The 12,997-nt window shown below is 36.4% G+C and overlaps 1 protein-coding gene across 1 annotated transcript in view; it reads right to left on the minus strand.

The window, feature by feature from the left end:
- The window catches only part of NUP62CL (nucleoporin 62 C-terminal like), a 43,304-nt gene that overhangs the window by 1,025 nt on the left and 29,282 nt on the right, over window positions 1–12,997 (minus strand). The gene's annotated exons all lie outside the window — the stretch shown is intronic.

Genomic DNA, 12,997 nt, shown 5'->3' on the forward strand with positions numbered 1-12,997 from the left:
TAATCTATCTTTTTAGAAACCATAAAAGCAGTAGACAAGACTATTCTTGATTTCCTCTAATTTTCTGGTAAATAACCATCTACTTGACATTTATGTTTTGTTGAAGAGAAGTGAGAACTGCTTTTTACTCATTACAGCTTAAAAGTGTTACACAAGGTGGTCTTTAAATTGAGGGTAGAGATTTTGGTAGAGGTCTTTGCTGTCTATAAGCAAATTAGTACACATAGTATATTCACCTTTCTGTCCCTTTCTAATGATTTATTTAACTTGGTGGTCCTCAATTTGCTCAGGGGCAAAGCAACACAAAATACCATTAATTTTACCATATAAAACAGCAACATTCTATAATAAAAGTAAGCTGTCAAAGTAAGCATGATAATTTAGATTTTTCTATTAACATGCCGTTGGTCATTTGTTTTAGTGTTCATTAATGCTAGTCAATAAGCAATAGCTGGTGCCAAAGATTTACCAAAAAAAAACTTTACAAGAGAAAAACTAAAAATTTGAAACAATACACTTTAGTTTTCTTCAGCCAATTGGAGAAGCCCCAGTGTTACTCAGTTTTAAAATATAAGAATACATCATCCTATCTCATGACGTACAGGCATTTTGCAAGATCACACCTTAAGAACAAGTATTTTAAATGATGGTTGTCTACTGAAAGGCTAGAAAAACAGTGTACGTTGAGCCTGGCAAAATACATCTCCTTTTTGTTCTAATAACTGCAGGGTGCAATTTTTTTTTTTACCATTAAATAACATTTTTCAATGTGCTAGAAGCACAATGAGCACTATAGCAAACCATTAACTTGAGGCCAGAAGTGTCAACATAAGCAAAATCTACTTAATTTGCTGATTGATAATGTATTAAGTGCAGAGGAGTACATTTATAAAAATTTTAAAAATCAATGAAATGTCGAGCAACACAGGCCAGCATTATTAAGGGAGCTTTACTATAAACGTTTTGTCATGTCTTCAAGTTGAATTCTTAGGACTATTTCTATATTAACATACTTTAAATTTTTAGGAGTTGCATTATTTGAGGGCAAAAACTGCACCTACACACTTAACTGCCCAGAGTTCAGTTCCCATGATATGCATCAGTGATTGATTTCTGTAGGCCTATGAAATTATATACATACTAGAAGATAAATGCCAGTAATAGTCAAAATTTGGGGAAAATACACCATACACATTTTGAGATTAAAATGAACTGTACTGAACAATATGAAAATGAAATTAAGAAAACAATTCCATTCACAACAGCATCAAAAAGAATTAAAAACTTAGAAATAAACCTACCAAGTGAAGTATAAGACCTGTTCACCAAAAAATACGAAACACTGCTAAGAGAAATTAAGAAGATCTAAAGAAATGAAGACATATCCCATGTTCATGGATTGAAAGACTCCATAGTGGTAAGATGGCAATCACAGGTGGATGTACAAATTCACTGTAATCCCTATGAAAATTCCAGCAGGTTATTTTTGTAGAAATAGAAAAGCTTTAAAATATAGATGGAAAGGACCCAGAATAGCAAACCAATCTTACAAAAGAAGAATAAATTGCAAGAATTACACTACATAATTTTAAAACTTACTACAAAGCTACATTAATCAAGATGGTGTAATACTGCCATAGAATAGCCATAGAGATCAATGGAACAGAAGTAAAACCTTATATTTATGATCAATTCATTTTTGTTGAAGGTGTTAAGGCAATTCAGTGGGGGAAAACAGTCTTTTGCAACAAATGGTGCAGGGACAACTGGATACCTACAAGAAAATGAAGTTGAATCCCTATCTCTTAACTACGCACAAGAATCAACTCAAGGTGCATTATGGACCTAAATATAAGAGCAAAACTATATTTGGAAAATAAAACACAAATGTCAATCAATTGATGAATCGATAAGCAAAACGTGGATGTCCACACACTGGAATGATACACAGCCAGAAAATGGAATGAAGTCCTGATACATGTTACAACATAGATGAACCTTGATATTACTTAGCCAGACAACAAAGGCCACATATAATATGATTCCGTTTAATATAAATTCTCCAGAAAATACAAATCTCTAAACACAGAAAAAGGAGACTAGTGGAAGAAACAGGGATCAACTACTAACAGGCAAGAGGGAATTTTTTAGGGTAGCGGAAATGTTTTCAAATGGATTGTCTGATGTTTGCCCATATCTGAGCTTTAAACAGTCATTGGTTAAAATGATAGATTTGTGTGTTTAAAATATTTCTTTAAAATCACATCCCCTCCAGAAGATTCTGGTAAAACTGCTTCCAGCCAGTCCTATTCTGTGTATGGGACAGAGGTTTTCTTCACCTAAGCCTACCTGCAAATATTTTAGGTAAACATTAAAAGATTTTCATATAGGGGCGCCTGGGTGGCACGGCAGTTAAGCGTCTGCCTTCGGCTCAGGGCGTGATCCCGGTGTTATGGGATCGAGCCACATCAGGCTCCTCCGCTATGAGCCTGCTTCTTCCTCTCCCACTCCCCCCTGCTTGTGTTCCCTCTCTCGCTGGCTGTCTCTATCTCTGTCGAATGAATAAATAAAATCTTTAAAAAAAAAAAAAGATTTTCATATAAAGTTATGAAAATAAGCAAGTTGGTCATTAAACCCTAACACAGCTTTCTACTATAATTATTTTTATTTGAAGTTATACATACAAATATTAATAGATAATATTAAATTCACAGTCAAGGAAACACTGTACTTTCATAAATACTGCTATAGTACACCTCTTTCTTTCCTCTTAGGAAAACAATTGGGGCAGTTGGAGAAAAAAAATATCCTGAAAAAAATGGTCGAAAGACACAAATAAGCAACTTAGAAAATGAAATACAAATTGTTTATACATATTTTAAAAATACTCATCCTCACTGGTAACCAGAGGAATGCAAATTAAACAAGGGAAATATTTTCACCTATAAATTTTAGCGAGGAATGATGATAGTGCTGGTAGATGCTAAAAGGATTTGGAATGAGCAGAATCAGGTAATTCAAAGTGGTGCTCAAAGTGGGGATGTAAGCAGAAATATGAATGAGCAAGAAGCAGACCCCTCTATTCCTCCACATCCTACATCTGGGTGATTCTGTCTACCCAAGCCCAGCAGAGGACTTTTCCTTAGAGAGGGTAAACCAGATGGGCTGTGGCTCAGGGACGCCAGGGAGAGCTGAGGAGAAAGAATCTGTACCAAAAATAGGGATTAAGTGAAAGTTTGCAAAGGAAGAAGTAAAAGTCAACGAGCTGAACACTGAGCCCCAATCCCTTCTCTAATAGCCCCAAGAACACTGGCTTACCACTAGGTTTATTAATCTCTAGCCAAGAGTGGGAAGATTCTTCTTTGGAGAATATGACCAACTGAAGAGAAAAATCCTAAAGTTGGAGATCCTCCAATAAAAAGGTCTTGCCAAATTATCCTATAGTAAGTTAGCAAGACCCATCTACAGTTTGTTGTCTCATTCTTAAATTTAAATGGACAACTAAGAATCACCAGATAGTTGAGGAATATCTCTAATATAAGAAAGACCAGGGACACCCTGGTTAAGCATCTGACTCTTGGTTTCAGCTCAGGTCATGATCTCAGGGTTGTGGGACTGAGCCTCATGTTGGGCTCTGTGCTCAGCATGTAGTCTGCTTGGGATTCTCTCCCTTTCTCTCCCTCTCCTTGCTCCCTCCCTCCCTCCCTCCCTCTCTCTCTCTCTCTTGCCCCCTCTCAAATAATAAATAAAAAGACCAAAACAAAATAGAAAGATAAAGAAAGCTGGAAGAAACAATCCAGGAAAACTAAAACATTTCTTTAAGATTTTATTTATTTATTTATTTGATATAGAGAAAGAGAATGAGCAGAGAGAGGGGCAGAGAGAGAGGGAGAAGCCGACTCCCCACTGAGCAGGGAGCCCAACATGGGGCTCGATCCCAGGACCCTGAGACCATGAACCAAGTTGAAGGCAGACACTTCACCAACGGAGCCACCCAGGTGCCCCAGGAACAACAAAACATTTTTAAAAATCATTAATATAGTCAGAGAGAGGATATTGAATCCATGAAATAAGAACTGGATGCAATTTAAAACACACACACACACAATCATAAAACAATATAACAAGCTCTTGTAAACTAAAAATTATGACAGGAAGCAAAGATCAATAGAAAGACTGGAATAAAAAGCTGAGTACTTATCTGAGAAAATTTAAGAAAAATACAGCAGAAACCTAATTCCAGAAAATTTCCCCAAACTGATAGAAATTAGTCTCTTGATTGGAAAAGCTCACTGAATACCACCTCAATGGATGAATTAAACCTACACGGAGGCACATCATCTGAAATTTCAGTATTGTCGGGAAGCTCCTGAAAATGTCCATAAGAAAAAGAGAACCATGAAAATGAAGCGATCACATAACGTTTCGTGAGTCAGAATGGACCTCAAATCTAGAAGACAATGAAAAACATTTTCAAATGTTTAAGAGAAAATTATTTCCAAGCTAGATTTTGATAGCCAATAGTATCAATTGTGAGGGTAGAATAAAGACCTTTCCCCAAAGGAAAAAAAAACAGCAATTTGAAAAGACATATGCACCCTTATGTTTATTGTAGCATTATTTACAATAGCCAGGATGTGGAAGCAATCCCAGTGTCCATCGATAGATGAGTGGATAAAGAAAATGTGGTGTATATATACTATGGAATATTACTCCGCAATAAAAAAATGAAATCTTGCCATCTCCAACAACATGGATGGTCCTAGAGGGTATTATGCTAAGTGCAATCAGTCACAGAAGATAAATACCATATGATTTCACTCGTACGTGGAATTTAAGAAACAAAACAATTAAGAAGAGACAAACAAAAAACAAGACTCAACTACAGAGAACAAACAGGTGGTTGCCAGAAGGAAAGTCGACTGGGGGGGATGGGTGAAATGGATAAAGGGGATTAAGAATATACTTATCTTTTTTTAAAGGATTTTATTTATTTATTTATTTATTTATTTGCGAGAGAGAGAGAGAATATGAGCAGGGGGAAGAGCAGAGGGAGACGGAGAAGTACACTCTCCACTGAGCAGGGAGCCCAATGTGGGGCTCAATCCCAGGACCCCAGGATCATGACCTGAGCTGAAGGCCATCGTTTAACTAACTGACACCCCAAGAGTATACTTATCTTGATGAGCACTTAGAAATTTATAGAATTGTGGAATCATTACACTGTACACCTGGAACGAATACAACACAGTATGTTAATTATACGTGAATTTTTAAAAAAGACCTTTTTAGACATGCAATATTTCAAAAAATTTACTTCCCACGCACTCTCTCAGGAAGCTGATGGAATACATGTTATACTAAAACAAGGGAATAAACCACAAAACAGGAAGTATAAGAGCCATGAAACAAAGAAAGAAAAAGATGGAATACAAGATTGCCGTAGAGGGAAGAACCTAGCTGAGCAGTAAACCAAGAGAGCAACAATACCAGATAATAGGTTAGAGATTAGAGGGCTCTGGGAGAAAGGAATCCAATAAGGTGAAACTGACGGATTTAAAGAAAAAGCACAGAATTAGAGAATGAACTACTTACTGGTAAGTCTATAGAAAATTCAGCAAATGATGAAATAAACTTCAAAGGAAAACAAAAACTTGTAAAAGAAATAAGACAGGATGCCTGGGTGGCTCAGTTGGTTAAGCGTCTGACTCTTCATTTCAGCTCAGGTCATGATCTCAGGGTCCTGGGATTGAGCCCCTCATTGGGCTCCATGCTCAGTGGGGAGTCTGCTGGAGATTCTCTCTCTGCCCTTCCCCCTGCTTTCTCTCTCTCTGTCTCTCTCTCTCTCTCAAATAAATAAATAAATCTTTAAAAAGAAAGAAGACAACATAATATGCTACATGGCTGGGCGGTGAATAACATTTACGGATTCATAACTCAAACAATAAATATTGTTCTATGTATAATTTATGATATGGCCATATTGCTAAGATGACAGAAAAGTGTGTTTACATGCATATATTTATATACTTCTCTATATGTAATATGTATATATACTGGCGGGGGCAGTATGGTGGTATATTGTATTGTACACACACACACACACACACACACACACACACACACACACACACACAGAAAATGAGGGTCGTAGAAAAGAGTTAAATCCTTACCTCCCATTTGAGGGAGCCAGTACAGAAGGCCTAAAATGGAAAAACTAAAAAGTAAGAGTAATGGTATTTAGAGATATAGAAATATCCTTTAAAAAAAACCGGCTGAAATAATTGAAAGTGATTGTTTCTAGGGGTGGGAAATGGGGTGTGAACAGGGGAGCTGATATTTTTCATAAACCTTATTAAAAAATCTTTATATTCTACTTTCAAGGTGGTAGATGACGAAGACCTGAAATAAGGCAGTGATAGGAATCTACTGAAAAGAAAAGATTCGGGAGCTATTAAGAAGTATAATCATCATCACTTACTGAAGAAACAGAAATAGTCTACCTTAAGTCCCTGAGTAAATAAAGCAACTGTTAGCTGAGAAAAAGAAAAGTTGAAGGAGTTACTGATCTGGGAGGCCCAGGAGAGAGTGAAGATAATGAGTTTAGTTTTACACAAGTTTAATTTGAGGTACCTTTGGGGTATCTATATGCAGATGTTTGTTAACATGGAGCTTTACAATGGAAAGTAAAAGAACCATTAGTAAAACTGATGGTTAGAGATGACAACTGAGGTTTAAAAATTGCTGATTTTCAGAAAGGCCTTAAAAGAGAACACTATTAGAGATAAGGAGAGGTCTCAAATCAATAATCTAAGTTCCTACCTTAAGAAAATAGAAGACAAACAAAATGAACCTGAAGCAAGCAGAAGGAAGGAAATAATAAAGACTGGTTATCAATGAAATTGAAAACAGGAACACTATAGAGAAAAATCAATGAAACAAAAAGCTGATTCTTTGGAGAAAAAAAATCAATAAAAAAATTGATTAACCTCTACCAAGACAGAAAAAAATAAAAACAGAGAAAACACAAATCACCAATATAAGGAATTGAAACAGGGCAGATCACCACAGATCCTGTGGTCATTAAAAGTATCAAAAGGAAATTCTAAGAACAACTTTATGCTTATAAATTCAACAACTTAGAATTGTACCAACTCCTAGAAAACCACAAATTATGAAAATTCAACCAAGATAATCTGAATAGTCCTAGAAGCATTATAGAAATTGAGTTTATAATTAAAAAGCTCCCAAAAAAGAAATATCCAGGGCCATATGGTTTCACTGGAGAATTCTACCAAATACTTAAAGAAGGATCAATTCTTCAGACTCTTCTAAAAAAGAGGCCAGTATTACCCTAATAACAAACCAAGAAATGATAGTACACGAAAAGGGAAACTACAGATCAAAATCTCTCATGAACATTTAAAAATCTCTCACTTAAAAATCCTCCAGAAAATTCTAGCAAACCAAATCCAACAGTGTACAAAAGAAACTATAAACCATGACCAAGAAGAAATTATTCCACAAATTTAAGGGTGACTCAACAATTGAAAATGTATCAATGTATCCTTTTGGTAAATACCTACTAGTGTAATTGCTGGATCTTAGGGCAGTTCTATTTTTAACTTTTTGAGGAACCTCCAAACTGTTCTCCAGAGTGGCTACACCAGTTTGCATTCCCACCAACAGTGCAAGAGGGTTGCCCTTTCTCCACATTCTCGCCAACACCTGTTGCATTGTTCATTTTACCCATTCTGCTAGGTGTGAGGTCGTATCTCATTGTGGTTTTGATTTGTATTTCCCTGATGACGAGTGATGCTGAACATCTTTTCGTGTGTCTTAGCCATTTGGATGTCTTCTTTGGAAAAGTGTCTATTCATCTCTTCTGCCCATTTCTTACTAGGTATTTACCCAAAGGCTACAAAAATACAGATTCGAAGGGGTACATGCACCCCAGTGTTTATAGTCACATTATCAGGAATAGCCAAACTATAGAGAGAGCCCAAATGTCCATCAACTGATGAATGGATAAAGAAGATGTCATATATATACACAATGGAATATTATTCAGCCATCGAAAAGAATGTAAACTTACCATTTGCAATGACATGGATGGAGCTAGAGTGTATTATGCTAAGTGAAATAAGTCAGTCAGAGAAAGACAAATACCATATGATCTCACTCATATGTGGAATTTAGGAAAGAAAACAGAAGAACACATTGGAAGGGGGAAAAAGGAGAGAGGGAAACAAGCCATAAGTGCCTCTTAATGACAGAGAACAAACTGAGGGTTGATGGAGGGAGGTGGGAGGGAGGTGGGTGGGTTGATGGGCTAGATGGGGATGGGTATTAAAGAGGACACTTGTTGTGATGATCACTGGTATTGTATGTAAGTGATGAATCACTGAATTCTACTCCAGAAAGCAATATTGTACTATATGATAACTAACAAAATTTAAATTAAGAAAGTGTTTCAATGCAATCCACCATATCAACAAGTTAAAGAAGAAAAAAACACACGATTCTATCAATTGATGCAGAAAAAGCATTCAACAAAATACACTACCCATTCATGATAAAAATTCTCAGCAAGTCAGGAACAGCATGGAATTACCCAAAAGTGATAAAGAGCATCTACACCAAAGTCTACAGCTAACATCATACTTAAAGTGAAAGACTGAAGGCTTTCCATGGAAACATAGGAACGTGACAAAGATGTCTGCTCTCATAGCTCTTATTCAACATAGTACAGGAAGTTCTAGCCAGTGCAATATGAGGAGAAGAAATAAATGGCATACAGATTGGAAAGGAAGAAATAAAGCTTTCCCTGTTTGCAGATGATATAACTACCTATGTAGAAAATCCCAAGGAATAAAAAAAACAAAACAAAACAAAAATTCCTAGATCTAAGAAGTAAGTTCAGCAAGCATACATACAAGAAAGGCTAAAATTAACAAGACAGGAAACAACAAATGTTGGAGAGGATGTGGAGAAAGTGGAACCCTCTTACACTGTTGGTGGGAATGCAAGCTGGTACAGCCACTCTGGAAAACAGTATGGAGGTTCCTCAGGAAATTAAAAATAGAGCTACCCTATGACCCAGCAATTGCACTACTGGGTATTTACCCCAAAGATACAGATGTAGTGAAAAGAAGGGGCACCTTCACCCCAATGTTCATAGCAGCAATGTCCACAGTAGCCAAACTGTGGAAAGAGCCAAGATGTCCTTCAACAGGCGAATGGATAAAGAAGATATGGTTCATATATACAATGGAATATTACTCAGCAATCAAAAAGGATGAATACCTACCATTTACATCGACATGGATGGAACTGGAGGGTATTATGCTAAGTGAAGTAAGTCTATCAGAGAAAGACAATTATCATACGGTTTCACTCACATGTAGAATATAAGAAATAGCACAGAGGATCACAGGGGAAGGGAGGGAAAACTGAATGGGAAGAAATCAGAAAGGGAGAAAAACCATGAGAGACTCTTGACTCCAGGAAACAAACTGAGGGTTATGGAAAGGGAGGTGGGTGGGGGAATGGGGTAACTGGGTGATGGGCATTAACGAGGGCACGTGATGTGATGAGCACTAGGCGTTATATGCAACTAATGTATCATTGAACACTACATCAAAAACTAATGATGTACTATATGTTGGCTATTGAATTTAAATAAAAATAAATAAAAATGAACTGCATTTTTTTGTGCTAGTAATGAACATATGGAAACCAAAATTTAAAACATAATACCATTTATAATCACTACAAATAAAATGAAATAGTTAAGTATAAATCTAATAAAGCCAAAACATATATAATGTGGGTGCTGAAAATTACAAAATGCTGATTAAAGAAATAAAAGAAAACCTAAATAAATGGTGGGTTACGCCACATTCATGGATGGGAAGATTTGACATAGTAAAAATGTCAATTCTTCCCCCAAACTGATCTGTAGGTTTAATGTAATTTCTAACAAAACCCAGCAAATTTTTATGAGAGGGCAAAGGAATGAAAATGGCCAAAACAATCTTGATGGAAAAAAATAACATGAGAGGAATCCCTCTACCAGATATTAAGGCTTACTATACAGCTACAGTAAAGAAGACAGTGTGGTAGTAGTGGAGGGAAACACATATAGATCTATGGGATAGAGAGCCCAGGAAAAGATCCATATGCCAAACTAATATTTGACAAAGGTGTAAAAGCAATTCAATTGAGGATGGATAGTCTTTTCAACAACTGGTGTTGAAACAATTGGGTATCCATAGGCAAAAAAAAGGGGGGGGGAAGAACCTTGACTAAACCTCACATCTTACAGAAAAATTAACTCAAAAATGGATCACAGCCTTAAATGTAAGGTGAAACAATAAAACTTGTAGAAAAAAATAGGAGAAAATCTTTGGGATACAGTACTAAGCAAAAAGTTCTCAGATTTGACACCAAAAGCATAATCCATAAAAAAAATGGAGAGACACTCAAAATTAAAAACTTTTGCCCTGTGAACAGCGCTGTCAAGAGGAATAGACAAATGATAGACTAGGAGAAAATATCTGCAAACCACATAGCCAAAAAAGGACTAGTATATACCCTAGAATATATAATAAGGTTTCAAAATATTAAAACACACAAACAAGGGGCGCCTGGGTGGCTCAGTTGGTTAAGCATCTACCTTCGGCTCAGGTCATGATCTCATAGTCCTGGGATCAAGCCCTGTGTTGGGCTCCCCACTCAGTGGGGAGTCCGCTTCTCCCTCTGTTCTTCCCCCTGCTCGTTCTCTGTCTCTCAAATAAATAAATAAAATCTTTAAAAAAAAAGCCAATTAGCAAATGGACAAAAGACAAGAACACACATTTCACCAAAGATGATATGCTGATGGCAAATAAGCATATAAAAAGATGTTCAACATCATTAGCCATCCAGGAAATGCAAATTAAAACTGCAATGATATTGCTACGTATCTATCGCTATGGCTAAAAGGAAAAAAAATCATGAAAATACCAAATGCTGCTGAGGACCCAGACAAATAAGATGTGTCATACGTTACTGGTGGACATGTGAAATGGTATATCCACTCTGGGAAAAAGTGCAGAAGCTCCTCATAAAACTAAACATGCAACTACCGTATGAGCAGGAATTGCACTCTTAGACATTTACCCCAGAGAAATGAAAACTTCTGTTCATATATCTGTACATATATGCTCACAGAAGCTGTAGTCATGCGTAGCCAAAAACTGGAAACATCCCAGATGTCCTACAACCAGTAAATTTGTAAAATGACCTCTGATGTATATATGCTATGGAGTATTAATCAGCAACTAAAAGGATCGAACCATTGATACACATAATTTAGATGGACCTCGGGGGAATTACACTGAGAAAAAAAAAAAGCCAACCGCAAATGGTTATATGTTGTATGATTCCATTTGTATAGTATCTTGAAATGATAAAATTTTAGAAATGGGTGAATAGATTGGTGGTATCTAGGAATTAGGAACCAGGTTAGAGATGTGGGAGGAAGGTGGGTAGGGCAATAAAAGGGGAATATGAAGAATCCTTATGGTAATGGACATACAAGCCTACACATGTGATCAAATTGGGTATAACGAAACACACACAAACACAATACAAGTAAAACCACGAAAATCTTGAACAAGACAGATTAAGCCAATGTCAATATCCTGGTAGTGTTACTGTACTACAGTTTTATAAGACATTAGCACTGGGGAAAACTAGGTAATGAATAAATAGGAGCTCTGTATTATTTCTTCAGCACCTCTATTATTTCTTACTAGTACATGTGAATGTACAATTAAATTGTAAAATTTGTAAAAATTTCAATGATGAAGACTAACACACACACATAAGGTTTGGATTCCCAACCTCTCTTCCCAGAAGTGCCTGCTCAATAGGCACATCATACGACCCCCAGTTTATATGATGTGATAGTTTTAACAAATCTGTTCTCGCTACTTAATATGGTTGGCCATCTTTTTAGCTTTATGATCTAGGTTTCCTCATTGTTGCATGCCTGTTAAGCTAAAGCCGTATTTTAAGGTTTTGTATTCGGTTAGGATGCTCTTTAAAAGCAACCTTGAAATCTCAGGAGCTGAATTTAATTAAGGTTTATTTCTCATTCAGAAAGAGGAAGAAAGAGATAGGAAGGGGGCAAGGAAAGAAGAGAGAGAGAGAGAGGACACTGTCTTCCCGTTTGTCTTAGCTACTTTTAAGAAGATTCCCAGTTTATTAAAATTGAAGTAACACTCAGAATAAATATACTTGAATACTCAGTACTAACTATGGTCTGATGGGAAAAAGAGTGTTTCTAGAGAATGGACAAAGCTCTCGTCTCTGCCATGGAAATTCTCATCCCAGTCTTGCTACTGACACATTAAGCTGGTGATGTGAAGATTCTCTGCTTGTGTATAGCACTACCCTTCACACAAAATTAATAAAATATACATTTCAAGGAAAAGCATAAAAAGAAAAATGGTGAAAGTATCCTAAATTCTTGGAGGTGACATGGCGGAAACAAGGTAGTAGAATTATTATTACATTACATCCTAAGTGGTCCTCAGATAGTCATCCTATTGAAATATCACTTACTATTCAAGTCTCATTTCAATTCTACCTCTTCCAGGGAATCAGCTAAAGATTAGGTTTCTCTTTCTTTGCTGCCCCAACCCCCACACTTTGAACCTGTTCAAGGCAGTGTGACATTGATGTTTATACCTGCTACACCGATTAACAGCGCCTTGGCCCACAGTAGGTGTTTTGTATTTAAGAGTCACAGCTATGTGGTTTTGACTTGTATCTGAGAGAACACATTCCCATTATACAGTACTTCAGTTTTCAAAATGGCTATACCTATTACCTTATTTGAATCCCACAATATCCATCAGGATAGAGAGAATTAAAAACTCAAGAAGGTAAGGTTCAGTAGCTTCCCAAAGGCCAAAGCTAATGAAAAATGATACCAGAGTTCGTATCT

Source organism: Ailuropoda melanoleuca, unplaced genomic scaffold, assembly GCF_002007445.2.
Source record: "Ailuropoda melanoleuca isolate Jingjing unplaced genomic scaffold, ASM200744v2 unplaced-scaffold9846, whole genome shotgun sequence".
In the NCBI taxonomy this organism is placed as follows: domain Eukaryota; kingdom Metazoa; phylum Chordata; class Mammalia; order Carnivora; family Ursidae; genus Ailuropoda; species Ailuropoda melanoleuca.